This window comes from Delphinapterus leucas, chromosome 5 (assembly GCF_059928025.1).
Source record: "Delphinapterus leucas isolate spDelLeu-1000000601 "Yukka" chromosome 5, BTC_Dleu_Yukka2, whole genome shotgun sequence".
In the NCBI taxonomy this organism is placed as follows: domain Eukaryota; kingdom Metazoa; phylum Chordata; class Mammalia; order Artiodactyla; family Monodontidae; genus Delphinapterus; species Delphinapterus leucas.
In genome coordinates, this window is record NC_143133.1 from 18,497,750 (window position 1) to 18,516,457 (window position 18,708).

General features: G+C 35.6%; 1 protein-coding gene across 2 annotated transcripts in view; it reads right to left on the minus strand.

The window, feature by feature from the left end:
* AFG2A (AAA ATPase AFG2A) overlaps nt 1-18,708 on the minus strand; it is a 334,297-nt gene that overhangs the window by 104,347 nt on the left and 211,242 nt on the right. Inside the window, exon 15 of one of the 2 annotated variants that reach the window (XM_022596442.3) lies at nt 1-18,708. This exon is cut by the window's right edge and continues 61,378 nt beyond it. The exons of the other annotated variant lie outside the window; for it this stretch is intronic. The gene's annotated coding sequence lies outside the window, so the exon portion shown is untranslated. 2 annotated transcript variants of the gene reach the window in all.

Below are 18,708 nucleotides of genomic sequence, written 5' to 3' on the forward strand. Positions count from 1 at the left end.
GTATTGTTATATATTTCTATGTCCAGTATCATACCTATAAGATGAATTTTTCCCATGTGTAGTCTGTTGATTTATCTTTTCAACTCTACTAACATATGGAGGTAGCCATGTTCTTAGTACTGTTATATACATAATTTATTGAATGTCCTGTGGTAAAATTTGCTGTGACTATAAAAGGTGTTCGGCTTACCCTGTAGAGCTTACAGAGAAGATGATTATAGTAACAGTTAACATTTACTGAGTCATTATCTGTTAAATGCTGTTTTATAAACATCATTTTATACTGATAGGAGCAGCATAATCTAGAAGTGTGTATTAACACTATCACAATTTTACATATGAGACGATATTGCCCAGGGACAAACAGTTACTAAATTGTTTGTTTCTTTCTGGGGAGTGGGTTGTTAAATATTTATCGGCATACCACTAGTGGAACTAGGCAAAGAATTATCAATAAATTGATTTTTTTTTCTTTTCTTAAAAAGTAAATCAATACCAATCGAGATTTCTATCATAAATAAATAAGTCAGGGCATTCTCTGCAACAGATTATAATATTTGCTTTGTATTTTTTTGCTACTTTATTTTTGTTCCGTCAACTTTGTCTTACTCAGGATTATAATTCTCCAGTATTCCAGGCAGTAATAAGTAGTATAGTTTAGTGGTGTGGATTAGACTATAAACTTCACCATCAGACAGTCTTGGTTCAAATCTCACCTCTAAACACTGGTTCGTAGTGATTGACAATTCCCATGGTAGACATACCCCAACATGGGTACTGACTGTTTAAAACTGATTTGTAACATTCGTGAAAAAATTTAAAGCAGCTCTTGCAAACTGGTAAGAGCCAGTTCTAGCACATCACTTGGTCCAACTCTAAATGCATCCAAATCAACACAAGGTATTACCTGAAATACAGTTTTAGGTAATGATTACTGTCTCGTGTAAATTTCTTTAAACCCCATGAAATATTCATGATTGTAGCATGTGGCGTCACTCACTCAAAGGCGAGAAATGAGATTTTATAAAGTTTCCCGTAAGCAAAAGAACATGTTAAAGAGGATAAAAAGACAAGTTACAGACTGAGAGAAAATATTTGCAAGGTACATATCCAACAAGCAACTTGTATTTAGAATACATAAAGAATTCTCAAAACACAACAGTCAAATAACAAAGAATCCAACTAGAAAATGGGGAAAAGATACGAACAGACATTTTACCACAGAGAAGATATTAAGGGCAAATAAGCACATAAAAAAAAAGTGGGCCACTAGGCAAGGACATCAGGAGGAACTAGAAAAGGCAAGGAAACAGATTCTCCCCTAAAGCCTCCAGAAAGGAATGCAGCCCTGCCATCGGCTTGATTTTAGCCAGTGAGATACATATTAAACTTCATACCATGTGACCCAGCAATTGCACACTTGGGCACAAGGAAATGAAAACTTCTATTCACACAAAAATCTTTATACGGATGTTCATAGCAGCTTTATTCTTAAGAGCCCAAATGTGGATATAACCTAAATGTCCTTGGACAGGTGAATGGCTAAACAAACTTGGATATATCCATATGGTGGAGTACTACTCAGCAACAAAAAAAGTTACAACCATTGATACATACAACTTGGATGGATCGCAAGAATATAATGCTTACTGGTAGAAGCCAATCTCGAAAGATTACATATTTGCTCTATGATTGTAGTTATATGACATTTTTGAAATGACAAAACTGTGGAGATGGACACAGACTTGTGGTTGCCAAGGGACAGAGATGAAGGGAAGAAAGGAATATTCAACAATTAAGGAGTATACAAGAGAATTCTTTGTGGTGATCCAAAATACAAGGCTGTATCTTGACTGTAGTAGTGATTACATTAATCTATAAATGGTATCAAACAGTGCTGAACTATACACACACAAATACACATGCAAATGCACAAATACAAATGAATGCATGTAAAAACTGGTGAAAACTAAATCAGGTCTGTAGTCTAATGAACACTATTAAACTCACGACAATGTCCTGGTTTTAATATTGTTCTACAGTCATATGAAATGTCACATTTGGGGGGAGGTGGTGAAAGGTTCCTGGGATTCTATGTACTATTTATTACAGCTTTCTGTAAATCTACAATTATGCTAAAATAAAAAGTTAAAAAATAAGAGGGAAGAGAAAAATGATCCACTGGGTATAAAATTAAGATAATTAGAATAGATATTTAATACATAAAATCTCATCCTTTTATATTTCTGTGTTTATACGTTTTTTAATATGTTGTATAATGTACTTGTATATAATTTATAAATAAATAAGCATATACCGGTGGTTCATGCTAAAAAGTAAAAAAGTTTACTTTTTAGAGACCAAAGCTCTGAAGTATTATTAGCATACCTTTCTTAAACAGTGAAAAACAAAATGTAATATAGTATTCTGACACATTATCTCCAGAATATTAACCATGCATTAAACAGTAAAAGTAAGAAATACAAAAAATAAATTTGAAAAAATGTTAAGTAGAAATAGAATAAGCACCAGCAATTCTGGCAACTAGTCATTTATGTTGCTTCTCTCTGGAAAAGACTTTAGCAATCCTAACACACTTTCAATCAGCTGTAAAAACCCTTTGTACTCTCACCTAATTTATGGATGTTATTGCTGTTATTACTGTTATTATTATTTACATATTCTTATTCATTCTTTTTAGATAATCTGTGACTCAGGATTAACCCTACCAACAGTTTTGGAGGTTATAAAAACAAATGAAACTAAAACTGAAACAATTTTTGCTCAGCAAGGTATCCTTCCTCTATTACACATACTTGAAGAACCCTGGAAATTAGTTGGTAAAGATTAGCAAATTCAAGCTCCATATATTGGCAGACCATTTTGTTATCAAGCAAATAGTCTCTCTGTTCAATTAATAACTAGTGTTTTTATTGCCCTTCTAAAAACAGTACGAATTTATGGTTTTGGAGGGGAACATGGCAAATGTAGACTGTTGTTTGATAGTAGCCGATCAACACTTAAGCCATAAAGATTCATCTCTGGATTTGTCATTTTTGAGGTACTGTCTTATAGAGTAAGTTTAGAATTATTCATGGAAATTTGTCTTAGGTGAACTTACAGCAAGTGATTAACTGGCTTATGAAATACCTTAAACATTTAAAGTCACTCCCTCAAGTACAAAGATGTTCACACTACAGCTATCCTGGTATTTCCTGATTTGGTAAAGAAAATAGGCAAGGAAAGAGGAAATTTCAAATATATCTTTAATTTTTTTGGTTCTTTAGTTCATGTTATTAAAGTTAACTCACTGTTCCTTCATTGTGAATTCTTAAAAATCTTCCTCTCAGGGGGCTTTGCTCTCTAAACTGTGCTTTTATTTTTTAAAGTTATTTATTTAGTTTTAAAGTTTTACTTTGAAGGTAGAGCATTCACTACAAAAAATATGATTCAAAATCATGGAATGAGAAACTCACGTGAGGACATGGATCTTTATTATTACACCGAAACTCGAAGCCTGTGATTTATTTACTTTTTTAAAGTAACTGACACCTTGTCACAGCTACCTTGCCTTGGAGAGGTTAAAAAGTTGTCCAAGTTCCAGACAGCAAAAAGAGCAGCCTCTAAACTGCCAACATGCAACGTGCTTGGACAAGCACTTTCTTTCTACAACGAAGTAACAGGCTTGCTTTTTCAGTACAACCAAATTCAAACAACGAAAGCAGCCACTCCAAGCCATGAGCAGGGACAAACCGAGGGCCAAGCTTATGGTATGCACAGGAGCACTCCCATCTGGGCAACTGTGGGCAAACACAAGTTTTCTCTTCAAAGAAATGTTTTAATATTACATATGCATCAGCCCCTGAGGTATCCACAGCTTTGTTAACAGTATGTTTTCAATATGCACTGAACAACAGCACGAATTGCTGTTCTGAACACAACATTCCTTTGGGCTTTCAAGATGATGTACAGGAAGAGTAGAGAAAATAAATGTTATTCCTCTCATAATTCTGAATACCATATGAAATGGTTATGGTAGAAAACAAATTAACACACGGAATGTGGACATTCCTTTGGAAGAGAATAACTGGTGCCAGTGTTTTACTTATTCATTTATTCAGGGTTGGTGTGTACTAAAGCCCTGTGAATTTAAGTTCATCTCTGAAATAATGACAACATGAATTGCTACATATCTCTCATTTCAAAATTTGGAAAAGAGAAAAATTAAAGTCTTGCTCCACATATCAATAATAATAATAATAAAGACAGAGATCTAAGGACAAAGAATTAACAAAAGTAGTTTTTAAGGAATCTGAAGATATTTTTCATTCCTTTAGAAGCATGCTAAATGTATACATGTTAAAATACCTTTAAAAAATTTAGTCCAGAAGAAAACCAAAGCCTGGTTTAGGTAAATATTCCATACAAAATAAGGACCACATAAAGGTAGATGTTTTATACACTCTGCCATGAGGATTAGTGGATCTATAAGTAGACTTGCAGGAAAGTCACAGACAAAACATTAGAAATCTGGGTATATCATTGAAAAGATTCTATAATTTATTGTACCTAGTGCTTATAATATGACGAATTTAAAAATTTAATGGGGAAAAGCTAATATGACATTATCTATTTAGAGCTATATTTTAGTCTCTTATATTACCACTACAAGTCTTCTCATAAATTCAAAACAGGGCTTCCCTGGTGGCACAGTGGTTCAGAGTCCACCTGCTGATGCAGGGGACACGGGTTTGTGCCCCGGTCCGGGAGGATCCCACATGCCGCGGAGCGGCTGGGCCCGTGAGCCATGGCCACTGAGCCTGCGCGTCCAGAGCCTGTGCTCCGCGACGGGAGAGAAGGCAGCAGTGAGAGGCCCGCGTACTGCAAAAAAAAAAAAAAAAAAAAAAAAAAAAATCAAAACAATTATGTTATTACTGATTCTGAAAATCATTGTCTCTGTGGGTCATCTAAATTCTCCAAGTTCGGTTTGTTTAAAAGTCCTTTTGTATAATGTAAACATTAAGAATGTTTTATATTTCATGTTTGGAGAGATCAGAATTTGTATCTTTCATACACCTAACCAGGCTCTATATCCATACCTATCATCTATTTACTGATCCAGAATGTCTATAACCCATAGGTATCAAGGAGTAGCCCTGACCTGTAAGAGGAGGAGTAGCCCTGACATGGAGGCATCTGCTCTCCTCCAGACAGGTTAAGCATGAGTTCTGCACACTGGGGTTTAGATCCACTTTCCTAGACCATTAAGCCTTCATAAATGGGTTCAAGAGGGAGCCCCAAACACCTGACCGTCCCTTCTCCCACCATTCACAGTGACACCAATACAATTTATGCCTTGAATCTACCAATACTAGTATCATGTTGCCCTTCATCTATGTTATGTCAGACTAACACAAGACGTCACAGAATTCCAGTTCACCCCTCACCTCCTAGATCTAACCCCCACAAATGTCCACACGTTCCCTAATCTTATTTTGTTTTACAAGTAACAGAAAACATATTTTAAAATGCAAGTCAACTTTAGCATATACCAATCTCAGGTGGGGAAAGGACCCAATCCTAGGGTAGGAAGCTGTTTTGGCTTTGAATGGTCCTACTTTGTGATTTTTAGTGTTGTGTAAAATTCTACCTTCAATTAATGATGTCTATCTGAGAAGATACAAATTCAGAAGCAGAGATATAATTCTAGGAAGAGGCTGGTAGGATCCCTTCAAATGGTGGTCTTATCAGAGTTCAACCAGGGAGCCAGAGACCCAAAGGAGACAAGAACACTCTAGTCAGATAGATGTATGCACACATATACATACACAGATACACAATCAGGCACACACACATACACACACACCATAATACCAAGCAAAATAGGTCCATGATGTAGGGAGAGGAGGCTTGGGCAGCTGTAAGCTAGATACCTTCAAGTTGGTTTCTATTATCCTCTTAATGCACCATTATGTTGGGGGTTTCAAAATCCCAGAGTTTCTATTGTTATTTAAATAGAATTTGCAATTCAGCATTCAAAAACTCTTAATAGAGTTAATACTCTGAACACATCCATGAAAGTAAAGTACATATGCTTATAGAAAAAGAAACCTGGAATGAAACCAGTGAGCACGGTCAGGGGGCCTAACAGGGAACTTAATATGTATTTCCTTTTTTATCTTATTTGTCCTTAACTGCTACATGCAAACGTCTATGTTCTCTTAACCAAGGGGTGGATTTAAGAAGTAACAGAAATGAATAATTAGGGGTGAGTAGGGAAAAATATATAAGTATAACAAGCACTAATGGTTAGTCATATTATTTGAGCTAACACTGTCTAAAATAAGAGAATCAATGTCCCCCTAAATTGTTGCACTGACTGAATTGGTGGGTTTAATATATACTTTAGCTGTATTTGACTACTTATAATAAACTTAGGTACGGCCAATATAAAGTGTGTAAATCTAACAGTTTCAGACAACTCTTTCAAATGATTGATTATTGCAGTAAAGACTTTGTTAGTATTTTTGCTTGTATTTCTAATGAAAAACAGGAGTAGGATACTTATTCTTTTAAAGCAAGTGACACTGTTGATATTAATGACATCATCTTCTTTGAAACTAATGGACAGCATTTTTGTCTAATAGTATTAATAATCTTTTCAACTCATTTCATTCAATGTTTTGTGTTTAAGAAAGTTTTGGATTGCCAGAAAAATGGCTCCTATAAATCCATAAATAGTAAAGACACCATGACAACAATATTACTAACACTACACATAGGGCTGGAAAAGGAAATTATAGTGACTTTGTTTCTAATACTATTAAATAGTAACTAGCTTGTGGAGTCTGAGAAGTATGCTTCCGTAGTTCCTCTTTACTTGCCCTCATCCACTCTCTGCACCTAGTTATACCTGACCAACAAATAGCAAATAAAACAACTCCTATTACAACATCCACTATAAAGAAATTCTTTAAAGAAGTAGGATGGTTCAGAAGTAATGGTCTAATGTGGAAAAAAGTTGACAGGCTTTTTCTTCTTATGTGAAATGCTCAGGAAAACTGTGTTAAGCTGATTAGTACTTGAAGAATCCAGCCAGCTTCCATGTGAAGGCGGCCTGCTGTATTTTAAATAAACAAAGCTTGCTGTTGGGAGGGTGACGGCGGCAGCTGCAGGGCATGGGGGCTGCTGAAATAAGTCACCAGCATTTCCAGGTTGGGAAGGAGTGTTGGTTTCTTTTCAGGTCAGACTGGCTGTCGCCACCAATAACTGACAGGAAGAGTAACTGGAGTGATGGGCTACCTCTGATGACTGAGGGACACGGAGACAGCAGAACAAGAGGGAAATCATATCCCTAACACCTTGTAGATCACCACCAAAGGAAACCTGTTATCTGGCTTTGTTTTGTTTTTCTTTTCATAGAGGATTAAGATTCTTATCTTAATAAGATATGTTGTTAGCTTGAATTTTATATCAGTTTTGTAATCTAGATTTTAAAAACATCACTGTATATCTGCATATACATAAACTCATAAGCCCTCTCTCTGTAGATGCACTGTATTTTCAAACATCTACTGCTGAGATTCAGATTGGATTCTCAGGATAGCAAATAACTGTGAGAAAAGGGAATGTCTTGGATTATGTCTTCTCTACATAAAACAAGTTGGTTTGACATATTTATCTCTTTATTTTTTATTTAACTAACTGGCATAATGCCTTAGTGATGAGAGAAGTGTGTAAAGTAGTCATGCTTTCATTTTACCTTGTCAACTTGTTTAAGAGTCACCATATGATGTCTATCATTAAGCTGTTATTAGCTTAATATCCTTTTAGAAACTAGGAGGGGAATGAATAATGAGGGAATGAATGAAAGAATGAAGATTTAAAGTTATTTGACTTGTTTTTGCCTTATTTTCCCTATTTGCTATTTAATAATAATAATAATATGGGGGCATCTTAAAAGAAAATCTGTAATAGATGGTAATCAAGTAAGAAGTGTTATTATGATTGTCAGACATCATTATTTTTATTACGACTTCTACTACTGCTAGTAAGTACCAGTCTTGCTCACGAGCCTAGGAACTGTTTGATTTTGTCGTCACCACAAAACTAGGAAGTCTCATGTTTAAAGTCATGCACTGATCATTGATTTTGAATTAACAATTAAAAAATTTAAACACCATTCAAAAATATAAATAAATTAACTTGTTAATTGAAATGCAATAAAAATACTGATACATTTTCTTTATAATTTTTTGAATTTTCAAATCTTAGATTTTATATTACTCATTAAGACAGATTTGCCTTTTCTTATAGAGAAAATATATTTTAAAATATGGCTCAGTCTTAGCATAGCCCTAAGAAAAATTACTATAAAAAGTGCCATTGAGGTTTCAATGAGTTTTTCTCTAGCCCTTATGTCCGACCTTGCTATCTCCCCGCTAATACTCATGTTCCTTATGGAAGGAAAGCAGATTGTATTATCCTGCCTTCCATTCCTCAGAGTCACCCAAGAACTAATACCGAATTACATAAGTGCTTTAAAATTTATAAGAGCCACTTATAAGACATGGTAAAACATAAAATAAGGCAGCATATGAGTTACATATTAACACGGAAACTGTATAGCCTTGTAAATTACCTTATAAAAAGAAATGTGATGATTAGTTTGTGCCTCAAAGACTGAAGTCCACATAAGACATTTTATATAAGTCATTTCAAGTTGTTGCTTAATAAAGCCTTATGATTCAATAAAGTACAGATAATTAATTACCTCCTCACCCTAAAAAACAGTGGAGAGTAAACAGAGAGGCTGATGGAAGAATACTTGCCCTATTACACTAGACTTTTCCTTTCCATACCCAGGGGACATTAGTTCTGATGCCAGTAAGTCTCCTTTTTCTCCCTTTACACCTTGGCTTAAAAATGTAAGTTTGTTGTGTGGTCTGTTTTCAGAAATGATTGAGATGGACTACACATGTGTTAGTTTTTTCTTACTTGTGCAAGTGATGACATTTCTATACTTCTAATTTTTGAGGCATATTTTAAAGATGTCAAGTCTGGTTTAAATTTTGATGAAAATACAAGCCTGTATTTTATGTCCTTTTCCACATTTTGATTAAGAAACAAAGGTGCACTGCATATTACATGTTAAGATCAATCTTCTTTGCTTTTACTCTGACCTAGTGAACTTCTCTGGTAATTATACACCAGCGAACAGCTTTGCTGTGGGGTTCAGTCTTATTAAATGCTTTAAAATGTTAAATCATTTATTAATTGGCTGTAAAATGAATATTACCCTTTATTCTTATCTGTGGTGCTTTAAAGTGAAGCTTGTTATTTATTATTATAACATTCAGCAACAAAGTTTATTAGGAATAATCAGTATTAACAGTTATCTTCAATCTTATATTCTCTGCATATTGTATTGAAGGCCAAAACTTCTTATGGGTAAATATATTAAAATCTTGTAACATTAGGGAGTGTATAAAAAACAGAAACAAGAATGCTGTTTTCAATTTCCTAGATGCTTTCCGAGTGCACTGAAGCCTGCAGTATTTATTTCACAGTTGGTAGCACTGCATTAATGCCACTAAGTATGTTAATGAATGATAGCCTTATTGACACTGGTTATCAGGCAGTTTGGTTTTAATGCTTAAAGTTGGGTTGTTGTCGCTATGTTAATCTGCAAAGTTTATAATTCTCCCCACAAAATTGTGTTTCAGCAAAGTTTTACTAGAAAGCTTCAGGTTTCCAAGACTACTTGTATTTACTTGGGAGTTTACTGGTATCCTCAGAAGAATTACAGATATTCAATGAGCAAACAAAACATATTTTAAAAAATGAACAATGTACTTTTTCAGATAAAGCCTAGACTCATTTCTTATTTATTCACATGAGTACCTTAGAAATATTAAGCAAATATTCTATTATAATTTATGCTTATGTTTAAAGTTAATACTGAATATGGCATGTCTTTAAATAGACTGGTTTATTTACTTGACAGGCCTAATCAAAGGTAGAACAGAAAACTAGATTTGGATTTAGGACGAAAAATATATTGACTACAAAATAAACTATATTTAATTAAAATTAAGGGTAAATTTAATAAAAATTAAGAATCAAACTTTTATATAAATGAACAATATTTTAGTTAAGGAATGCAAGCTTGAATGCTGGGTAGCTGCATTCTTAATAACGACAGTCTAGGTAATTTGAACAAACCCTCCTGCTCAGAATAGGTAGAAAAAGTGGAGAAAAACAGCTAAATGAAGGAATCAGAGAACTAACAAGTAATAATGAGGCCAAGATCTGGGAGGAGGACTATAGAGACGAGTCCTGTATTTAGGGCAGCTTTTCACCTGGGAAGCAGCTCTAACTCTTGGAAGAAGTTATTGAGAGATAAAAAGCTAGCTGCCTTTTCAACATGCTTATGGGTTCAGGAGGCCAGAAACTGGAATCAAAACCCACTAAGAACAGAGTCCTGGTAAAGACCCTAGAGAAGAGCTGGTGATGTTCTGTATGTGCACTGTCCAGTAGGGTGGTCATCAACCACAAGGGGCTATTGAGAACTTGAAATGTGGCTAGTGTGAGACTGAAGAACTGAATTTGAAATTTTCTTTAATTTTAATCAATTTAAATTGAAATAGTTATGTGGACAGTAGTCTCTGTATTGGACAGTGTATATCTATATGAGGAGATGCATGACTATATTCACTGCAGCACTGAATATTACATCAAAAGCTTGAGTTTGATTAAGGACCTAAATATAAAAGGTATAACTTGAGAGAATTTAATGAAAAATATGATTTTGGGTGTACAGAAGGATTTCTTTAAGAAGACATAAAGAACACAAAAGGGAAAATACTGATAAACTAGGTTACATTAAAGTGAAAAACTCTCCTACAATAAAAGACCACATAAAACATGAAGTGTAAAGACAAGCCATATGACTAGGAGAGGACATTTAAGTTACATATAACTGACAAAGGATTAGTAGTCAGAAGATATGAAGACCTAGAAAGTAATAGGAAAAAGACCCCCAAAATGGCCAAAGATATTGTCAAAGTTTTTAGGGTGAGGGGATAGACGTCACAAAATAATCCTGTTTTCCCTATTTGAATACAGCGGGGGACTGGAAGACGACAGTGGGGAAGGTAGATATGAGAGAATAAGAACACAGAGGAGGTCTTCTGCAGTGTAGCACATCCACTGCATAAAATGGAGAAAGGTAATTTGTTAGTAGTCACACCATTACATGACCAGGAATCAACATAGTAGTTCTGGTTTTGGTTTTAAATTGATCTGTAAAATCATTTGGCATCTCTTATGACTTCTCATATTTTGAACTAATGTTGAGAACTGCAGAGCTACTCTTCATCTGCTTATGTTTTGCTACCTAAATTAGACTATAAGTTTCTTTATAACAGAGAACCCACAACTAACTATGGCATAATGCCTTGCTCATAGTAGAAATAGTTGCATTTGTTGATATGATTTAATATTCAATAAAAATAGTTCACTTGTTAATATGATTTAATGCTGTAAAATCCAATCTCAGTCTAGCCTAGGATCTGGGCCACCTTCTTGCTTTGTCTTAACTTTGTTCCCTGACTCTCTACAACTTTTTTTTTTCCAGCAAACTCTATTAGCCTATGGGTAGATGTGGATATGGTATACTCAATAATGCTTATAGATTGATAATCACCTAAAATATACATGTAAAGATGGAACATATGTTCCTGAACCCAGGGTATGGCTGGATTCACTGATTCTTAACATGGTCATTTATCTTTGTATTCAGCAATCACATACTAAACACACACTAGGTATAAACCATTGTATACAGGTTAAATAGAAACAAAGATAATTAGATTTGGTCTCTCCCCTCAAGGAACTTATATCCTACTGACTGAGAAAGAGTGCTCCAATAGGTGTACACAAAGTGATATGAGAATGCAAAGGATGCAACCAACTTTATCTATGAAGAGTAGAAATGTCAGGGAGTTGCCTTAGATGATAAGGACACCTATACTATGCTTTATAGAACGAACCAGAGCTTGTCAGAGGTCAGCACATTCCATAAAGGGAAAATAAAATGTACAAAGGCAAAGCCATGAAGATATGTATGCAACCTCTTTTCTGAACCAAAGGATTGGGAGTATAAGGTTTAACTGCTATCAAGTCTCTCCTGAAGGTCTCAAGACCCCTCCCTACATGGTGAATTGGTAAAATGCAGAGAATCTGTTATACAGAGATGTAGTTGGGAGCTCAGAATTTTAACATCCAGTAACCAAGTACTTATTAATATTCTCTGTATTTCAAATTAAAAAAATATTCGTCTAAAGTACATGCTGAGGTCTGGATTCTGAAATTCAGGAATTATATCAAGAAGTCAACAAATAAGCCTGGCCAGCAAAATCTGGGTATATTCATATTTAATATCATTTTTCTGCTACTTTACATTAATCTGGTTTGACACAGGATGGTGCTTAAAGAAAAGCTGGGGAATGATAAGCAATTTCCACTCCCTGCCTCTGCATGTTTTATTTCTATCATCTAAATGATGCTTCTTTTTCATATATTATTAAGCGGGTCACAATGAGAGCACTACAAAGACAAATACATTTTTTTTCACATAAAAAGGGACTGGAGAAGCGTTTGTACAATAGTCCCATCATTTCTTAACGTTTCTATAACCGCTCACCATCCACCTCTGCTTGGTTGCTGAGTTAACCTAAACCAACATAATGCTTTTTGAAGCTGAAGATAAAAAAACCCAAAGAAGTCCTTGGAGAAAAGGGAAAATGTGACCCAGGGAAGAAGGCTGACACAGAGTAGTGATAGCCATAACTACCAAATATGTTTAGCTCTTCAGTGTTTCATAGGTATTATCTCATATACTTAATTCTGTAAGAAGGACATGCCTTTAGGAACAATGAATATAAATTCACTTGTTAAACCTGCAAATTTTAGAAGTCTGTCAATTGTCTCAACATTACAGAACAAGAACTAGCTGACTACAGAATTCAGGGGCCCAATACAACATCTATGACTATGAGGATGCCTACCTATAAAATGATGCTGTTATGATTCAATATACAATAGATACACTATTAAAACAGAATTATTTATGATCAGCATGTCAAAATAGAAGTGATCTAAATCAAGACTTTTGGAAAAGATAATAAATTTTAAAGAAGGAAAAAGGCTAAGAGAAAAAACATACTGTTAATGTGGAGATAACATTTGAACTGGTAGTGCAGTTCCACACTAGCAAACAGTGCCACCTAATCACTAAAGCTCATGCGATTGTTTATGATGGGAAAACAGTTTGTGAAGAAAAATGAGAATGACAATCCTTCTGCCAAGGTTTCTTATTTTGAGTACGTTGCAGAAATGTTGTTAATATTTCAAGGTTGTTAATATTTTATGGGAGAACTATTGCTTTTATTTTAAGGATATAGATGTTTAAAAACAAATATGATTTTATGATAGTTAGATGTCAGAACTAGAAAAATGGTTTACAATTTTAATATTATGGAAATCATCGGGAAAAAAATCACTATAATAAATAGAAAGTTGTAGAGCAAACTTTTTAGGAATGTATCTATTCTATTAAGGAAAAGATATTAAAATATACAAATCCCCACTAAATACAGATTATTAAATTTATTACATGGACTATATAATACTGTGCTCTATATATTTAATAATAGGAAATAAAAATAAAAGAAATTTTATTTCCTTTCTTTTTTCTTAAAATCTAGAAGTATAGATTTAAAGAACAGAGTTCAGTCTTTTTCTCCCTAGGGCATAGAATTGCAGAGGACCACTTTAGTTGAGATACAATTGATAAAAATAATACAATTATTGTGTATAATCAGCACTAAATGTAACTTTGATGCCAGAATTTTCTAAGCTTCAAAGAGAAATATTCAAAATAATATTTATTACTATTCTTAATAAAGACTCTATTGTCTCCATACATATTATAATTACAAAGAGAAAATGATGTATTTTTTAATGAAAACGTTAATACAGTCCGGATCAGGGGACTTCCCTGGTGGTCCAGTGGTTGAGAATTCACCTTCCAATGCAGGGGTCTTGGGTTCGACCCCTGGTCAGGGGAATAAGATACCACATGCCATGGAGCAACTCAGCCCACGCACTCTACGGCCCATGCACCACAACTACTGAGCCTGCGTGCCACAACTAGCGAGAAGCCTGCCCCACAACTAGAGATAAGCCCACGTGCTGCAACGAAAGATCCCATGCGCCTCAGTGGAAGATCCCCCATGCCGCAACAAAGATCCAATGCAGCCAAATAAATAAATAAACATTAAAAAATAAAAACAAAAAAAACATTCCTGGTCAAAAGCAAAATTCAGCAATCGTAAGTAACACACTGGGCCATTAGATACCCTCAATATCTTCTTCTTTATAAGTGGTTTCAGCCATTCCAGAATGAACTTAGGGAATGACTACAGATGCAAATTAATGCAAACAACTTCATAAAAGTGAGATGATGAGTGGTAAAGAAGTTACAAAAAAAGTGACTATGGGAGGTTTGTTTCAGAGAGCATTGTAAACACAAATGCACACCATAAAAAACAGCAGTAAAAACCAAAGTATACTGAACCATGACTTCTCTCTTTTGTGGTCATTTATATTTTTGAATAACTGTATTTGTCCTCCATCTTATTTACAAAGCAATGAAAACAGAAGAGGCACTTAGAAAATCAAGGATGTTTCTTTTTCCTGAGTCTTTCCCTTAGTATGTACACACTTCCTCTTTCCTTTCTTTCCTCAAAAAGCAGTGTCTAGGAGCCACTGCAATGACAACAGTCTTTTAGGTAGCTCAGTCTGCCCTACACTCCTTTCACATGCCAGACGTGCCTTTCAGTTCCATTCATAAGAGCTCTGCAGGTACATATTTCACCCTCCCCACTGCCCATACCTGTACTCTCATTCTCTGAATGGCCGAAGAATAGCATACGGTGCTCTCCTTACAATTAAGGTAACTTCTTAGGAACATCCCCACATGCTTTACACCTCACATCCCCAACAGCATGTATGTTCATGAATACAGTTTTCATTATTTTCCTTTATGATACTCTGGGCCAATACTTCTCAAGAATGAAACCTTTAGGAAAGCTACAACCCATGATTGAAAGCGTTCAATTAGACACTTCAACTAGAGTTCAAACTAAAAATGTTCTATCTTTCACAAGGTTATAAGACTAGAAAACTGAGCTTACAAATCAGAAGAGCACATTACTTTTTAAGAAAAGAAGGCATCCAATGGTATAAGTGAGGGTTAAAGTCCTCCACTATTATTGTGTTACTGTCGATTTCCCCTTTTATGGCTGTTAGTATTTGCCTTATGTATTGAGGTGCTCCTATGCTGGGTGCATAAATATTTATAATTGTTATGTTTTCTTCTTGGATTGATCCCTTGTTCAGTATGTAGTGTCGTTCCTTATCTTTTGTAACAGTCTTTATTTTAAAGTCTATTTTATCTGATACAAGTATTGCTACTCCACCTTTCTTGTGATTTCCATTTGCATGGAATATCTTTTTCCATCCCCTCACTTTCAGTCTGTATTGTCCCTAGTCTGAAGTAGGTCTCTTACAGACAACATATATAGGGGTCTTGTTTTCATATCTATTCAGCCAGTCTGTGTCTTTTGGTTGGAGCATTTAATCCATCTATATTCAAGGTGATTATTGATATGTATGTTCCTATTACCATTTCCTTAACTGATTTGTGTCTTTTTCTTTTCTTGTGTTTCTCACCAAGAGAAGTTCCTTTAGTATTTGTTGTAAAGCTGGTTTGGTGGTGCTGAATTCTCTTAGCTTTTGCTTGTCTGTAAAGCTTTTGATTTCTCCATCAAATCTGAATGAGATCCTTGCTGGGTAGTATAATCTTGGTTGTAGGTTTTTCCCTTTCATCACTTTAAATATATCCTGCCACTCCCTTCTGGCCTGCAGAGTTTCTGCTGAAAAATCAGCTGAAAACCTCATCCAGACAGAAAATAAATAAGGAAGCATAAGCTTTCCATGGCACAATAGACCAGATAGATTTAATTGATATTTATAGGACATTTCACCCGAAAGCAGAAGAATACACTTTCTTCTCCAGTGCACAAGGAATATTCTCCAGGATACATCACATCTTGGGTCACAAATCAAGCCTCAGAATATTTAAGAAAATTGAATACATGTATCAAGCCTCTTTTCTGACCACAACGTTATGAGATTACAAACCAATTACAGGAAAAAAACTGTACAAAACACGAACACATGGTGGCCAAACAGTGTGCTGCTAAATAAGCAAGAGATCACTGAAGAAATCAAAGAGGAAATTAAAAAATACCTAGAAACAAATGACAATGAAAACACGATGACCCCAAAACCTATGGGATGCAGCAAAATACCTAGAAACAAATGACAACGAAAACACGATGACTCAAAACCTATGGGACACAGCAAAAAAACTTCCCTTCTAAGAGGGAAGTTTATAGCAATTCAATCTCACCTCAAGAAACAAGAAAAAACTCAAATAAAAAATCTAACCTTACACTTAACGCAACTAGAAAAAGAACAAAGAAAACCCAAAGTTAGTAGAAGGAAAGAAATCATAAAGATCATAGAAGAAATAAATGAAATAGAAACGAAGAAAACAATAGCAAAGGTCAATGAAATGAAAAGTTGGTTGAGAAGATAAACACAATTGATAAACCTTTAGCCAGACTCATCAAGAGAAGGGACAGGACTCAAATCAATAAAATTAGAAATGAAAAAGGAGAAGTAACAACTGACACTGCAGAAATACAAAGGATCATGAGATTACTGCAAGCAACTATATGCCAATACAATGGACAACCTGGAAGAAATGGACAAATTCTTGGAAAGGTACAACTTTCCAAGACTGAACCAGGAAGAATCAGAAAATGTAAACAGACCAATCACAAGTAATGAAATTGAAACTGTAATTAAAAATCTTCCAACAAACAAAAGTCCAGGACCAGATGGCTTCACAGGCAAATTCTATCAAACATTTAGAGAACAGCTAACACCTATCTTTCTCAAACTCTTCCAAAAAATTGCAGAGGGAGGAACACTCCCAAACTTGTTCTATGAGGCCACCATCACCCTGATACCAAAACCAAACAAAGATATCACAAAAAAAAGAAAACTGCAGACCAATATCAGTGATGAATATAGATGCAAAAATCCTCAACAAAATACTAGCAAACAGAATCCAACAACACATTAAAAAGATCATACACCATGATCAAGTGGGATTTATCCCAGGGATGCAAGGATTCTTTAATATATGCAAATCAATCAATGTGATACACCATATTAACAAATAAAAGAATAAAAATCTATGATCATCTCAACAGATGCAGAAAAAGCTTTTGACAAAATTCAACACCCATTTATGATTAAAAACTCTCCAGAAAGTGGGCACGGAGGGAACCTACCTCAACATAATTAAGGCCATATACAACAAACCCACAGCAAACATCATTCTCAATGGTGAAAAACTGAAAGCATTTCCTCTATGATCAGGAACAAGACAAGGATGTCCACTCTCACCACTATTATTCAACATAGTATTGTCCTAGCTCCGGCAATCAGAGAAGAAAAAGAATAAAAGGAATACAAATTGGAAAAGAAGTAAAACTGTCACTGTTTGCACATGACGTGACACTATATATAGAAAATCCTAAAGATGCCACCAGAAAACTACTAGAACTAATCAATGAATTTGGTAAGGTTGCAGGATACAAAATTAAGGCACAGAAATCTCTTGCATTCCTATACACTAACAACGAAAGATCAGAAAGAGAAATTAAGGAAACAATCCCATTTACCATTGCAACAAAAAGAATAAAATACCTAGGAATAAACCTACCTAAGGAGGCAAAAGACCTGTACTCAGGAAACAACAGGGGTTTCCCTGGTGGCGCAGTGGTTAAGAATCCACCTGCCAATGCAGGGGACACGGGTTTCAGCCCTGGTCCAGGAAGATCTCACATGTTGCGGAGCAACTAAGCCTGTGTGCCACAACTACTGAGCCTGCACTCTGGAGCCTGCGAGCCACAACTATTGAGCCCCCGTGCCGCAACTACTGAAGCCCACGCACCTAGAGCCCGTGCTCTGCAACAAGAGAAGCCACTGCAATGAGAAGCCCGCACACCACAATGAAGAGCAGCTGTCACTTGCTGCAACTAGAGAAAGCCCACGTGCAGCCACGAAGACCCAACGCAGCCAAAAATAAATAAATTAATTAATTAAAAACAAAAACAACTGAGAGACACCAGGGCTAACTATTGGCATACCCCTGGTTCCGGTGGGGCCGAGAGCAGTGCCAACAACAGTGTAATCTGAGAGCTCACATAACAGGTGAAAGGTGACATAACAGAGCATGCCCACAGGGCAACAACTCCAGAGGAGCAATAGTCAGTTGCTTCTCTCCCAGTGGGAGTGCTCCAATCCCACCTACCTTGCACCACAGATCAGAAACACAGCTCAGAAACAGATCTGGGGGCCTCAACTCCAACAACTACAGAGCAGACCCCACCTCTGACAGGGCAGTGACAACCACAGAGCAAAGGGGAGGCCCTGCTCAATAGCCAGTGCAGGCTCTGGTCACCACATCAGCCACATCTATCAAGGGGATAATGGTCAGCACAC